This window comes from Humulus lupulus, chromosome 1 (assembly GCF_963169125.1).
Source record: "Humulus lupulus chromosome 1, drHumLupu1.1, whole genome shotgun sequence".
Lineage (NCBI taxonomy): Eukaryota > Viridiplantae > Streptophyta > Magnoliopsida > Rosales > Cannabaceae > Humulus > Humulus lupulus.
The window spans coordinates 214925147-214937236 of NC_084793.1; the positions used below are offsets into that span (position 1 = coordinate 214925147).

Sequence of the window (12090 nt, forward strand, 5' to 3'; positions counted from 1 at the left end):
TAAAATAAATAAATTTGAAAATTTACCAAAATAATGCTTCAAAGTAACTTTCCAAAGTCCTCTAGTGTTGTATGGAGATTGCCCAAACTATTTTGAACCTATAACATACAAAAATACAACTAAAATTTGTTAATCTTCACTTACCTTTTTCAAAGTAAACAAAGTAAGAAATTAAGGCAAAAATATTAAAATAACTTACCAATAGCAAATACACAAAGCTAATCATTGATGTTTGATGAAATATTGATGAAATGGTGGCAAAAAACTTGAACTTAGACATAGAAATTGTGATTTTTGGGGCTAGTATGAGAAGGGGGCAAGGAGAAGAAAGGGAAAGAAAAAAAAAAAAAGAAATGAATGACATCTAGGCTTTGGGGCTACTGGGTTTTATTTTCGTGAGGCCAATCTCGACGGGCCTAATAATTGGGTCGGACATTAACTTATTTTTTTCTATTTTTTTAGCTCTCTCGTCGGGCTCGTGGGTGACCACCAAGATTGGAGGCTATCTCGGTGAACACACACGGGCCTGCCGAGATTGGTGGGACGAATTAGGCCAATTTTTTTTATCGTAAGAAATTTAAAATAAAATATTATATATATGATTTTACCATCTAAATAGTGAAATTTTCCATAAAAAGTTAAAAAGACAAAAAGGGACTATGTCTACAAATTTTGTTAGTAAAAGACAAAAAATAAATAAAAGAAAACTACTATATAGAAAAAGAAAAAATAGTTTTAATTTAAAACAATAAACTATAAATGTTAGGATTAGTAAATTTTTACTAGAGATTTGGCCAACGACACTGAGTCAGATTACGATAATGAAAATTGAGAACTAAACAAAATAATAAACTACACCAAGATTTATAGTGGTTCGGCCCCAAATATTGGTAATAACCTACGTCCACTTAGATACTCTTATTATTGTAGTAAATCCCAAACCCACGATCAGATGAGCCAGAGTCAACTGAGTTTCGTAAGCTTGAGAGAGTACAAGGTTTTGTGTATAAATTTATGCAAATGACAGCTTAGAAAATAATGATTCACCAAGAATTATATTTATAGGCTTATGAATTTACATAGATGGGTCATGGCCTTACATGGCTTGCATGACAAGTAATAATAAAAAAATTAAAATAATCAATGGATAATACATTTCAAATTATAAATATCTAGCAAATATCTATTTGAACTAACTATTCTATGCATTCTTTTCTTAACATACGACCAATGTTGGTCGAGCGTTCCATCGACCAAACTAGCATTGCTCTTCTAACTGATGCTTTAAATAAGTTATGATCAGTTCTGTGTTGAAACTTCATGTGAATCTTTATCTTCTGGTGGAGGGTCGACTAGCCTCTTCAAAGGTTATGTCATTGTTTGGTTGCCACGCGTCAGAAATCTGTGCCAACATCATGCTAGTTTTTAGGGAAAACGGTTAAAATATAAAGTCCAAGTGCTCTTACACAAGCTAGGTGTAAAACACTAAATGGTTTCACAAAAGGAGGATGTGAAATTTGAGATTTTGTTGTAGACATTTAAAATTTTTGATTTTGGGTCCAAAGTGATTCATTGAGGTATCTAAGGATGACCAAAAAGTTTGGGAGCATTTGGAGGTGTTTAAGGTCAATTTTGAGAATTTTGGCATGCCTAGGTGGCGTTGCGTATCCACCTTGGAGGCATTGCATTGCCTAAAACCCTAGGGTTTTGCGATGCCCAGCAGGCTATGCATCGCCTGGCAGGCGATGCATCACCTGACATATCCGTACAGAGACGTGTTTTAAGCTCCAAATGATGTGTTTAAAAGGTCTAATCCTATTGGTTAGACTTAGTGACAGTGCCTACACTATAAAAGGGTTCTCTTAGAGTTCTGATTGACTTGGTCACTCTCTCAAATCTCTCTCTCTCTCTTTAACTTTCAAGATCATAAGTTTTCTCCAAGAAATTCATAATGAAAGTGCTTGTCTTTATGAAATTCAATGCTTGTTCAATTCCAATTCTCTTCCCTACTATAAAAAGCCTCAAGTATCATTCAAGGCTAGGAAATATAGAATTTGGACAGCGATACTCCTCGTGTATAAGCTTTGTTTTGATTCTCATCAAAGAAAAAGTTTCAAGTGGTGTTGTAAGTAGGGTTTGAAGCTTGCACGAAGATCCAAGAGTTTTGTTCAAAAACTAGGGTTTGCATTTCTCTATCTCAATCTTTTAATGTACTCTGTCAAGGATAATTATGTGTAGATTTCTTATTATTGTAATGGTGTAATTTCACTCCCTACTAACATTCAAATTCTCCATTATTTGTGATACATCATCATTGAGGAATCATCTTCGATTTCGGCTTTGAAATTTATGACACAAGACTTTGTTAGATTTGATGGAACTAACTTTGTTTGTTGGCAAAGCAAGATTAAGATTTTGCTAACTACTCTCAAGGTGTTCTACATCCTGGACAATGATACGAAGGTCATAGGACCCGCTTAGGAGAACAACACTCAAGAAGTCATCAAAGAAATGAAGAAATGTGAAGAAGATGAACTTATATGTAGGGGTCACATTCTCAATGCTCTCTTGGACAATTGTTGTTGGTATTAAATTAGAAAACTAGGATCGCAACGGAAGGGGTGGTGGTTTTTAAAAATCATTATACTCCCGAATTAGGATCAATACATATATTTATACATTAAATCAAAACATATAAAAAGAATAGAAGAATACCTCTTGATGCCTATCATGAGTCATAGAGTCTTTTCATATTATCAAACAATCTTCCTATCCATGTGAAGACTCACGCCAAAGTCTTCCAAACCAATCCTCTAACACACAAGGACATGTGTGGGAACGTGAGATTCAAAAGTTTGATTATTTATGTTACTTCCTGTAAAATCTCTTAACATAATTTGCGAAAAAACATAACCATTTTCTAAAATAAGGGAATCGAAAATCCATATAAAAAAAAGCTTTTCAAAATATGCAAGAGTTCGAAAGTATGACCATACTTAAAAGTAAATTACAGTGTCATAGTTTTAAAACATTCAACAATCCCAAAACAATTTCTTAGTTATCAGATGGATTCTACTTCCCAAAACATAAATTCCCTAAAATGTCGGTTCACATGTACATCCTCCCAGATTAATTCCAGCGCTCAGTGATCCACTTTTCCTTTGAGCTTACCTACAACACGAAACAACTAGGTAAGCAAAACGCTTAGTAAGAACAACTTAACAAACATAACCACATAAACAAATCAAGAACTTAACTAACTATAACTAGGTAGATAATCAACCAAGAATAGGGTTCCGATGAAACCAAACCCTAACATACAATTTAAGAACGTGCGAACGTCCTAGCAAACTTATGGTCATGCCTCATAACCAAAATTAATAGCCTGAAGGTACACCAGCATGCATAAAATCCCAGAGCATACATACAGTCTTAACTGGTAACATACATACTTACTAACTCAGTTGTATCATAACATACATACTTACTTAGTCATTCACATCATATCATACATACTTACTTAAGGTTCCGGAGGAACCTTCAACATATATTAGCATATCTTACCATTGCATTGACAGGTGTAAACTAGTTACACCGGTTACCCAGACTCCTAGAGGAATTCGACATACTTTCTTAGCCATAGAGATTTGATTATGGAATTAACTTACTTACGTGTCACGGAGTTTAACCGGACTCTTATGTCACAGGTGTTAAGTTGGACTTCTTACATATCGCGATGGCCAACTGACTTTAGCCACACATGCATTGGTGGCGAACTAGACTTCTTACATATTGCAATGGCCAACCGACTTAGCCACACAGGCATCGATGGCGAACTGGATTTCTTACATATCACGATGGACAACTGACTTAGCCACACAGGCATCGCGAACTGACTTCTTACAAATTGCAATGGCCAACCGACTTAGCCACAAAGGCATCGGTGGCGAACCGAACTTCTTACATATCATGATGACCAATCAACTTAGCCACACCGACATCGGTGGTGAACCAGACTTCTTACTTACCGCAATGGCCAACTGACTTAGCCACATAGGCATCGATGGTGAACCGGACTTCTTACATATTGCGATGGCCAACCGACTTAGCCACACATGCATCGATGGCGAATTGGACTTCTTACATATCGTGATGGCCAATCGAGTTAGCCACACAGGCATCGGTGGCGAACCAAACTTCTTACATATTGCGAGGGTGAACTGACTTGGCCACACAGACATCTGTGGCGATCCAGACTTCTTACATATCGCGATGGCCAACTGACTTAGCCACACAGGCATCGGTGGCGAACTGGTTTCTCACATAGTTCCCTGGTGGCTATCCAGAGTTCATAGTTGTCATGGTAGTTAACCGAACTGCTTACCTTAGTCATGAGTAGCGAATTCTCTAGGACCACGGTCTTGAGTAAACCTTCTAGGACTAGTTCAAATTATTAACTAATAACGCAGTTATCTAAACTAGTCATTAACGTGTTGTAGCCAAACATATCATAAGTTGTCTTACTCGGATTCCTTAGTGCTTGCTTGTGGAAACCTTCTATTTAGAAGCGAGCCTTCACGCTTCGATAACACTGTAGTGAAACCACACAGTGACTCGGATTAAACTATGGCATATTCTTATAGTTAATATTCCACATAGCTACATTCAATAAAGTTCAATTAGAGACTCTATACAGACATTTCTCTTATACACTTTACAGGGTATAAGACCAGATTCCGTTTTAAATAAATTTACAGTTTTATAAAACCTAACTCCCATTTGTTTACCATCTTTAAATCCATAACCTAGGATCTCTATTACGTCATTTTCAAAAAGAAATGGCAATTGGACCCCGAGTTTAGAAAATGGTAAAAATGAATTCTCAATAACCTTAAACTAATTTGGGATTTGTTAGATATCCAAAACTTTAGCTATGTTTGAAAACAACTTCATTTCCAATTTCGACCTAACTTTTTCACTATTCATTTTAACGTGATAAAAATCTCACTTTTAAGCTCATAATCAACGTTAGGTTCTCTAACCACAACCCTTTAAAATTCCCGTTCACGTATTATGTGTCCTAATGATGGGAACTAGGCGAAAGCTCACATAAAAAATTCAATTTAGGTTAGGAGAACTAACCTCCCAAAATTCGTGTTTGAAATTACTATTCCCCACACCCCCCCCCCCCCAATTTTTAGGTAAATTATAAGAATTACTACTCTTAAACCATGACATATTTTAATCCAACATTTTACCAGAGCCTTAATACCTATCTGAAAATTTTTCTCACCAAGTTTCAAAAATTTTGGGAAGGCAAAACCCATTAAACCATTTAAAGAAATCTGGGCAGTGCCTGCTGCACAGAAGTTTTTCTCAGATCTTTAGGGTTCTTAGAAACATTATTTCTCTTACATCGTAGCCCAGTTTTTTTATAAATTTTACAAAAATCTTTAATCATATCTAATTTATTTTCTCTCAAAATTTCATAATTTTTAGGATAGGGGAACCCATTAAAAAATGTAAGACAATCTGGACAGTGTTTGCTGCCCATAAATTTCATTTTCAGATTATTAGGGCAAACTTTGAAAACCCATTATGCTTTAAACATTTTGCGTTTTCCAACTAAAAAAATTATGTGATCCTTATAAATATATAAACTAAAAGTTTACCAAATTTCATAGCTTTTGACTCTGTAAAATGTGCTCAATATTCAAAACAATCTGGGCAGTGCATGCTGCCCATAAATTTTCTAGATTGCATCAAGATGCGAAAAAGTTCATAACTTCGGTTTGAAAACACATTTTCTCTATTTTCAAAATCCTAAACTCAAGTACTCATCTAGAAATGTTCAAAAATACAAATTATTTTAACAAACAAAGGTATTAGGGTACGATCTGACCCGTTGGAAGTCAGACCACGAAAACTTGACAGCATGTATTTTTACACATTCTAGCAAAACCAAACACAACTAGCAAAACCCTAGCCATATGCATGCATGCAAATCAACAAATCAACCAATTTAACCCTCAAGCATAAAATAAACTTCAAAAACCAACAAAATAACCTATACAACCAAATCTAACATCAATAACCAAAAACAACTCAAAATCAACCAAAGATCTAACTTTGATGGTTCTAGCTTGGAGATGATAGTCCTTAGCTTGCCTAATCTTCCTTCTTGGATTCTATACCCTCAAACCGAGCCCCATAGGTTTCACATGTAGATTTTTAAGAGAGTGTTAGAGTAGGAGATTTTAGATGAATGGAAAAACACAAAACTCTAGAACCCTTACCTTTGTTTTCACTAGATCACCAAAAAATCTTCAACTTTGAGATCCTCCTAGAACAACCTCCCTTGAACCCTAGAACACAAGATTCATGCCATGCATGGATATTAGATCACATGCATGCATATTCCACCCCTTAGGGTTTCAGATTTGAAGAAGAAAAGAAGAAAAGGAAGAGTTATGATCCGAAACTTACAATTCTAGTACTCTTGAAGGTCTCCTTCCTTCAATGGAGAGTGAGTGTTCTTGCTCCTTGGAGAGAAAATGGCAGCCATGGGGGGTAGAGAGAGACTAGGCAGCGGATTTGGGGAGAGAAATGGAGAGATTTATTTTGGTTTTCTTGAGGAAAAAGGAAATTAAAAGAAAATTAATGATTGGATGTGTAAGAGGGAAATGATTGGAGGTTTAGCCAATGGGTGATGTACCCTCTTACTCTTCCTAGGGTAAGTATCATAGACACTTGAGTATACTAGGGCATAGCCTAGCTGCCCATCACACCCTCTCTCCTCCTTTGAAAATGACTAAAATGCCCTTGCCTCTTTTAACTCACTTCTAATTCACTCAAGGGCCCTTTCGTAATTTCACTCTCCAAATTTAACCAAAATTTTTACCCTATAGTTTTTAAATATCCCAAGCTAAAATTAATTAAATAAATTTGACCAGAAATAAATTTTGTCACATAACACATAATTTTGGTAATTTACTCAAATTGACCAAAATGCCCTTAGGGGCTCAGGCAAGAATTTCCATTCTTAAACCCGGTCGATTGAAATTAAATCCTCAATCAATTTTTCTTAAATTTATTGGCTCGGCTATAAAGTCCTAGTGTCAGACAAAATTAATATTTTTATGTCATAGTATTTCCTATTTAATTAATCCGAGATTTTTACCCAATTAGGGTTTTTGACCCGGTCCACGACCAAAGGTCTCGGTTTCTAGAAAAAAAACCGCACTTACTACAACATGGCAAGCATTCATACATCACAAATTCTTGTAACATAAAATGTTCACCTGACATAATACACAATACAAGGAATTAAAATACTCGAACTAGGGTTTTACCTGGTGCCCTAAATGCGGGGTGTTACAATTTAGGCTCTCTAGATACTCTCAACTATAAATATAGTATTGCACTCTTAGTAATTATAGAATTATATTTAAATAGTAATTTCTTGAAGTCCATTAATATAAACGATATATGTAGTTATGTACTGCATTTATTGGTTTGTTAATTAGAGCTGGTAAAGGTTTACCATTTTACCCTTCTAATTACCTCTTGTTCCTTAAGTACCATTAATTCACCAGTGCATAATTAATCTATAATCATATTATAGATTTGAGCTCAATAACTTTCTAATCATATTATAGATTTGAGCTCAATAACCATTAAGAGGGACAATATTTGATCCATTAGGAAAGCATGGATTTCATTATTGTAAAATCATTTTCCCAGCTATTCAAGTTATCGAATCTCCAAAACAAAAGTTATTATATTAAGAAACTTTAACGAATGAATCAAAAGATCCAATAAATATGAATATGAGTTCATGACTACTCAGGATTGAGACTGATATACAAATGTTCATGTTTTAAGATATGAATTAAATCTTTATGACAAACAGTAAGTTTATAAAGAAATTAATTTACATCGATCCTGTCATATATAATCATAATTATATAGAGTATATTTACTAAGATGTCTATCCACATCAGTAATCCGAATCTAGATTACTTGATCCATCTATAGGCTTAGTAAACCGTACTACCAACCATTAATTAAAGATTTCACACTTTAATATGTTGTTGACTATTTTATTCATTATATATGATCTTAATTCTCTCGTATGCATACAAGATCATATTCTCATATATGAATATGTAGTTTTATGATATTTATGTATAAATTATTCGAACAATAATTTCGATAATAAAATACAATAAAAATTGCACTTTTATTTAAAGGGTTTTTTTTCAGCTACAGTCCCTATTCTTTATACTTTGTTACACTTAGGTCCCAAAAAATGATTTTGTATCAGTTAGGTCCCCAACCTTGTCAAGTCGTATCATTTAGGTTCCTAAATGCTATTTTAATTTTATTTATCTTTTAAAATACATAAAAAATATGAACAAAAATGGTCAATCGATCTTAAAAAAAATTGGACCTCTTAATTTATGACAATATCAAATATGACATTAAAAAAAATATATTTTTATGGCATTTTTAATAATATTTAATAGTTTTATAAATTAAATTAATTTTTCATTAAAAAAAATTGCCCGCCTTTTTCTAAAATTAATAACTGAACTACCCTGAGATTATTGATATTTATCATGTACAAATTTATTTTTATTTCGTAATTTTCTTATAAACTTATAATTAAGCATATATATGCACATAAATAACATTATATGCACTATTAACTTATAAGTTGCATTATTTAAAAAATATATATAAAATAAGCAAGCATAAACATAATAAAAATTAATATTATTGAGATAATCGAGATAATGTAGTTACTAGTGTAAATTAAAAAACAACAACGTAGGTAAGAATATTTTTTTTAATGACACATTAATTTAATTTATAAAAATATTAAATATTTTTAAAATTAAATGAAAATATATATTTTTTCAATGTCATGTTTGTTATTGTCATAAATTAAGTATCCAAAATTTTTAAGATTGATTCACCATTTATTTTGTAATTTTTTTGTATTTTAAAAGAAAAAAAGAAATAAAAATAACATTTACCTAAATGATATGATTTGAAAAGGTTCGAGACCTAACTGATACAAAATCAACTTTTGGAACTTACAACAAAGTGTAAGGAATTGAGACTACAACTGAAAAATAACATTTTTGAATCAATAAAAATGTGTTTTCACATGATTTTAGGACACCAACCCTAATAGTTGTATGATTTCTACACCAACACAAAGTTCACTAAAAAAATTTGGGAAGGATTGAAGAACAAATTCAAAGCGGAAGAAGAAGGTATAAATAAATTCCTTATTACTCAATATATGGAATTTAAGTTTTATGATGTGAAACCCCTTCTACCCAACATACATGACTTACAAATTATTGCAAATATGCTATCTACCCTTAATATTGTATTGTTGGAACAATTCCTTGTTGGTGCTATCATATCCAAGTTGCCTCTGTCCTAGAGGGACTATAAAAAGAAAATCCTCCACAAGAATGAGGATATTTCCTAGGAGGAAGTTCTCAAACACTTGAGGATTGATGATGAATCACGTTCAAGAGATAAGAACATGGAAGAATCTAATGGAGAGACTTCTAAAGCCAATGTGGTGGCTAAAACTCCCAACAACAACAAAGGCAAAGAAGTTGGGAGGCCTAAACGCAAGGGTTACAACCCCTTGAGACTTAAAAAAGAATGAAGGTTAATTAAAGAGTTCCAAGGGACCTTGTTTTGTGTCTGGAAAGCGTGGCCATTTTGTAAGGGATTGTAGGTTCAAGAGGAGCCACATCAAGAGGAAATGGTTAATTCAATCGAATAAGAGTTAATGGAAACACTAAGTGAGATTAATGCCATACATGGAAAGGTAAAAAGTTTGTGATATGATATTTGTGCCACCATCCATGTTACTTATTATAGATCTCTATTCAAGACCTTTGAAACTTCAAAGGAAAGGCATGAAATCCAAATGGGCAATGAGAAAAGGTCCAAGGTTGAAGGCAAGGGAACAATTGATGTATTCTTCACTTTTGACAAGAAGGTTCTACTCACCAATGTTTTGTATTACAAGAAATCAGTAGAATCCTTGTGAGTGGCAATTTGCTTGGCAAACCAGGAATCAAGGTTGTGATAGATTCCGACAAGCTTACTTTGTCTAAGGGTAACATTTTTGTGGGGAAGGGATATGCTTGTGATGGCATGTTTAAACTTTGTACCTCATTTGATGATGTGAAAATAAAGCTTATAGTTCTGCTTGTTATATGTTTGACTCAAACTCTATTACTTTGTGGCATGTGCATGTTATACTTACACATATAGGATTTAGAACAAATAAAAGAGAAATTAAATGTGGATTGATTAATTGTGATAATGTTGAGCATGATAAGTGTGAACTATGTGCAAAATATTAAATGGATAAGAAACCTTTTCCAAATGTTTATAGAAATTCTAACTTGTTACATTTGATACATAGTGATTTATGTGAACAAAATGACATGTTGACAAGAGGAGGAAGTAAAAATTTTATTACTTTCATAGATGATTGCTCTAGGTTCACATATGTTTATTTGCTTAAAAAAAATATAAGGCATTTAATGTGTTTAAAGCTTATAAAGTGGAAGTTGAAAATCAATTAGAAAGGAAAATCAAAGTGCTTAGAAGTGAAAAGGGTGGTGAATATTTTTTCAAATGATTTCAACTTATTTTGTGAAGAGCATGGAATAATACATGAAGGCACCACCCCATATACTCCACAACAAAATGGTATTGCGGAAATGAAAAATATATCATTTCTTGAGATGATTAATGTTATGTTATTACATTCAAAATTGAGTTTTAATTTGTGGGGTGAAGCATTGTTATCCGCATGTCATATTTTTAATTGTATTCTCATGAAGAAAAATAATATCTCATATGAGTTATGGAAAGGAAAGAAACCAAATATTGGTTATCTTAAAATGTGGCGGTGTCTTTCTTATTGCAAGAACACAAACCCTAAAATGACCAAGTTGGATCCAAGGGCTATAAGATGTGCATTTGAGGGCTATGACTCAAATAGCAAAGCTAATAGATTGTTAGACTTTGAGTCTAATGTTATAATTGAATCAAAGAGAGGTTGAGTTCTTTGAGAACATGTTATGTGATGGCAACAAATAAAAAAAACCTATTCAAATTAGAAAGCCTCAATAGGAGACTCTTAAAATGGTTGGTGATCAACCTTTACTACCTAGAAGAAGCCAAAGTCTCAAAGACTTGGGATCAAGTGAGAAATTCTCTCAAGTAGAGACTCTATATCTTATAGAAGGAAATAATGAGGAAGTTACGTCACAATATGTTAGGAATGGCTCTCTTTAAAGCATATGTATTAGATAACATTTTTATGAAATAAATAATTGAGATAAAGTTTAACATATATTAATTGTTTATTCTTATTATTTGAATAATTATATGAATATCAGAAATTTCTAAATTCGTTATTGTGACTACAATCTTGTATTGGTACGAGAGGAATAAGATCGTAGGGGATGAAATTGAATAGTTCATAGTAAATCAAAGTCGTATGGAATCATTGGACTAAATATTGTTAGTACGGTTCACTAGTATTATGAATACATGTAATCTAGATCCAGATTGTTAATGTAGTAGGACATCATAGTGGAGGTACTTTGTATAATGTGATTATACAGAACTGGACCATATAAATTATTATTACTTAGTTGAATATTATTTTGTTTTATAAGTATTGATTAAACATATCAATAAGTTGATCATATACAAATTGATCTTAATCCTGAAGTTATTATGAACTCTTGTGTATGTCATTTGAGTCCTTTGATTCACTCGTTATGGTTTGTCAGAATGATTAAGGTGAAAACTTTTATTTTGCGGACTCATTGATGCAAGTGACTTGGGACATAGTATACAGATATGAAATCTATACATTTCTGAGAGGAATTGAATAATGGTTCCCTTAAGGGTTAGCTTTTGGAACTGAAAGGTTATTGAGCTCAAAATCATAAATCAATATATGAATTAATCTTCACTAGTAAAGTTAATGGTACTTAAGGAAACAAGAAATAATTAAAGTGGTAAAATGAT

The 12090-nt window shown here is 32.9% G+C and overlaps 1 long non-coding RNA gene across 1 annotated transcript; it reads right to left on the reverse strand.

Annotated features, from left to right (window-relative positions):
• Positions 1-3031: 3031 nt before the first annotated feature.
• LOC133826495 (uncharacterized) lies at positions 3032-6613 on the reverse strand. Its single transcript, XR_009889217.1, has 3 exons — positions 6487-6613; positions 6297-6365; positions 3032-3171 (listed from the first exon to the last, which is right to left on the reverse strand). It is a non-coding gene; the product is annotated as an uncharacterized LOC133826495 (long non-coding RNA).
• Between the last annotated feature and the right edge of the window lie 5477 nt (positions 6614-12090).